Source organism: Populus euphratica, unplaced genomic scaffold (assembly GCF_000495115.2).
Source record: "Populus euphratica unplaced genomic scaffold, PopEup_1.0 scaffold2566.1, whole genome shotgun sequence".
Taxonomy (NCBI): domain Eukaryota; kingdom Viridiplantae; phylum Streptophyta; class Magnoliopsida; order Malpighiales; family Salicaceae; genus Populus; species Populus euphratica.
Genome location: NW_011502453.1, coordinates 1 through 4,382, shown reverse-complemented (window position 1 = coordinate 4,382; position 4,382 = coordinate 1). Strand labels below are relative to the sequence as shown.

The following is a 4,382-nucleotide window of genomic DNA, read 5'->3' as shown; positions in this document are numbered from 1 at the left end:
ATCGTACATTCATAATTTTATCACAAATGAAATTTAAGTTCTCTCTTATTTGTAAAAGGGTCGACCCGCCTTTCCAAAAAAAATATCCATGCAAATTTTGGAGCTGGAGGCTCCGTTTCGCAAATGGGCTGACCAACCATATCCACTTGGAAAGTTCGGAGCTCATTTCTCCAATGGCCACCCGTCGTAGAGTCTTAGGAGGACCCGACACTACTCTCTTCTTCTCTCGAAACTAAAACCAAAGCAGCAGCTACCCCAAGGACAACCTCAGTATCATTCTCTCCGCCAATCCGACTTCAGTACCCCAAAACTCTGCTGCTGTTGGTTCCGCTCTAACTCTCTTCACTTGCCCTCAAGAAAAGGTCTCACTGTTTTAGCAGTTGAAGATAAGGAACCCGAGATTGCGGAGGAGATTAACAACGTGAGCCAGAAGAATGGTGGCTTTGAATCCGAGAAGCAAACCAAACCATGCGAACTATACGTCTGTAATCTTCCAAGGTGTTCCGACATTGCAGACCTTGTAGAAATGTTTAAGTCTTTCGGTTCTGTTCTTTCTGTTGAGGTATATATTTTTTTCCTTCACTTTGGACCCTTCCTTTCTTCTTAGTGACATCTGGGTTGGGTTATATAAAGAAATATGAATTCTAGTTTATTTTTCAAAATTTGGATTCGATCATTTGAAATTCAGACAACTGTGTCCTCACTCAATTCAAGTGAATTTTTATTTTGGTTCTATTGCAGCTATGATTAATCGATTGTTTTTTTCGTTGTTTTGATTCAATTGCAACAGCTACACTATATAATTTGGAAACTTGGTGGGATTTTAGCCAAAAATTGGAAAGATGAAATTCTATCAAGCATGGTAGATAGGCTTTTTGCTGAAATTAAAAAGATTGAAACGAAATTAACCTGATGGGAAGGTGGAAGCTTGGGTTTTAGCTGAATATAAAAAGTGAAACAAGATTCACCACTTATAAAGCTGTGGGATTTCACTCTCAAGTTTTCGGTTCCTTGTTGAGTTAATTGCAGGTTTCTCGGAACCCTGAGACCGGTGTAAGCCGAGGGTGTGGTTACATCACAATGAGTTCTATAAAGTCGGCAAGGAATGCAGTCTTTGCATTGGATGGATCAATTGAGTGTGAACTAGCTACCATTTTTTTATTGTCATTGTAATTATTTCTGTATCTGATTAGCAAACATATTGCCTGAAATTCGTTTAATATTTTCTAGGATGTCGGTGGCAGGGAGAAGGAACCCTAAGGCTCTGAACTCAGCAACCACAAAACACCTATTTTACGAAAATCCACATAAGTTGTGAATAGGCAATCTTCCATGGAGTACAAAACTGGAGGAGCTGAGGAATCTATTTAGCAAGTTTGGGGTTGTGGATAGTGCAAGGGTGTTGTATGATCGTAGAGGAGGAAAGAACCGTACTTATGCCTTTCTTTCATTTTCATCTTCTGCAGAACGTGATGCTGCACTTTCAATGAATGGAACAGTTAAGCTCATTCGCATCCTCCCTTCGTTCAACTTTCTCTCTTCTTTCACTACGTTTGTCATTGTTACCCGTTAATTGAATTTTTCTTGCAGGACTTCTATGATGGTGTTTTAGTTGTTAAAAGATGGGTTGAGAGACGACCAAGCTCTGACTGAAATTTTGCTGCTTGCATATATGTAATGAGGCTGGACAAATACAATAGCTCGAAGCATTCTCCTTGCCTGAAACATTGGCAGAGGGTTTGCTTTCTCATCCTCGTTCCTTCAAATTCAAGTTTCGTATCTCACACTGAAGTTTGAGTACCCGTCAAAGTTTTGTAGGCATCAACTTTATATTAAAAGTACATGAGAAAATTTAAGCATTCTCCTTACCTGAAACTAATATTGCATATTCATGTGCTCTGATATACTCTCGTAGCCTCTTGTTTTCTGAAAAAAGCTGTGTGTATATACTCTTTATCTTTTCCCACTATCTTAGTTTATGAGTTTGGTGTCGCTGAAGTGGTGATATTTTCCAGTTCATGATAATTTTGAGGTGTGGGATATAAATTGGCACCCAGATTAAACTGGTACTATGCGTACACAAGGGAGAGGGAGATTCCAGTTCATGATAATTTTGAGGTGTGGGATATAAATTGGCACCCAGACTAAACTGGTACTATGCGTACACAAGGGAGAGGGACAGGGAGAAAGATGAATCATATAATCAGAGTGACATATTGCCACTTTTTCATATTGGAATGGCATGGGAAATATTTTAGCTTGCAACTTCCTGGAAAAAATCATTTACTACGAGATTGATTACTTTGCTGATTTATTGTGTAAGACGCAAGTAGAAGACAGCAGCTGCCAAAATTTTCCCTGGATTTGAGAATGGAATTGTTGTCTGAGCAAATTAGGCACCATTCTTCCAACTGAAACCTTTTCCTTCTGCGTTTTTTTTTTTTTTTTTTCAGAATGGAAACTAAAATTGAGATTTGATTTTCTTTATTACACCTTCGTGCTTGCCCTTATAATTCACTCATCAGTATCCAGTTCTGTCACTAGTTAAAAAACCATAAACCCTAGCGAACCATCACGAGAATTCTATGGCCTAGTGATCCCCAGCCTCAGGATCTATTTATTTATTTACTTATTTCTCGAGGGACACGGCATCATTCGTTTAATATATTGCTCGCAGGGTTTGGGAAAAAGAGAAGGAGCATCACTGTATTCACTCATACATTATGTGTAGAGTAATCCTCCCGAGGAAATCACTAGCAAGCAATTCAACACTCTTAAAACTCGAGCAGAACGCAGAAACGCCATCCTGAAAATAATATAAATGGTATGGCTCTGTTGCACACTACCCATCAAATCCAAAAGGAGAATGTATACCTGAACTGGGTATCTGCAAGTTCTATTATTTAAAGGAGAAAGAAAATCGTCAGCAGCACAGAAAGAACACTCGACCTCTCCATTTTATTTTATTTTTCCTTTGATTATGAAGAAGATGGAGTTTTAGGAGGAGAACATGGTGGAAAGAAGAAGATTTAGAAAAGAAGAGAATACTCAAATTAAGGAATTAGGATTTCCAATCCTCAAAACTATTTGGTTCAATTCAAGAAACTTTATAATATTCAAGTTATAATTAGTCTATCATATTAGTTATAGTTTGGTCATTTATTAACATGTCACGTTATTAAAAATTCATGCCAGCAACATTAAAAAAATATCTTTTATCTTTTCATTCTTGTAATAAGAAATTCCTAAAAAATCATAACCAAAATTACACTCACCCTCCTAAGATGTGGTTATTTTTTATTCGGTTTGGTTTTTTTAAATAATCAAACCAAAATTTTTAAAAAAATCAATTCAAACTAACCGATTTCAATTCAATTTGGTTTTTTAGAACAAAAATTAGTTCAAACTGGTTTGACTTGTTTTTTCGATTTTGATTCGGTTTTTTCTAGTTTTTCTTATTTGGTTTCGGTTCGGTTTGGTTTTTTCAATTTTAGGCTTATAAAACTGAAACTGAACCGAACTGGTTAGTTTTTTCAAAATTCTAATCAGTTTTTTTTATGGTTTGATTTTTTTAGTTATTTATTTCTGATTTTCTTGATTTAATCGGTTTTTCAGTTTTTTTATTCACCCCTACTCCTTCCTTTCTCTCACTTGGTGTTAAAGCAACCATATCTAAAAATTCCATGTCTTTTTTATTTTGCAAGAAAGATTTTTTTATTATAAGCTTAAAATTTGATGTATACAAAGCAATTTAAAAAACAAATATCAAGATGATGATATCTTAGTTGTAAATAATGAAGTTTAAGAGATTATTTAAAAAAAAATTATTTTATATTACAAAAATATTATCTTCTCCTTTTAAATTGAAGTATTTAAACTAAAAAAATTTCTTATCCCACATTAGAAAAACATAATTTTTTTTCTATAAACATAATATATATTAATGGCCTTTTAATTCTACTTTGAAAAAATAATTTTTTTTTTAATATTATATAATAAACTTTGATATGAACTAGTAGCCAACAAAAATAAAATAGTAAGCTCGTGCATATAAGGTTAGATTGTATAAAAGAAAAACCTTTTATTACTCATGCGCGTAAGATAGCCTATATTTTTTGAACTTTTTATTTTCAATAATAATTTATTTTTTTATCTTAAATTACCATCAAAGTTTTTTAAACTCTTAAAATTAATTTTCTAACAACTATATATTTTATAAAAGCTCTTTAACATCCCTAACAACTATTTAAAAAAAAATGTGGTACCAACAATTAATTTTACCATTTATTTTCTAACTAGATGTTTGAGACTTTAATTCTCCTATTTATTTTCTTGCTGGTTGTTGTAGGCTAACAATCCTATATACACACCTAGAAAATCAC

General features: G+C 33.9%; 1 pseudogene; it reads left to right on the top strand.

Moving 5' to 3' along the window:
* Positions 1 to 190: 190 nt before the first annotated feature.
* LOC105119192 (33 kDa ribonucleoprotein, chloroplastic-like) lies at positions 191 to 1,995 on the top strand (annotated as a pseudogene).
* Positions 1,996 to 4,382: the final 2,387 nt, after the last annotated feature.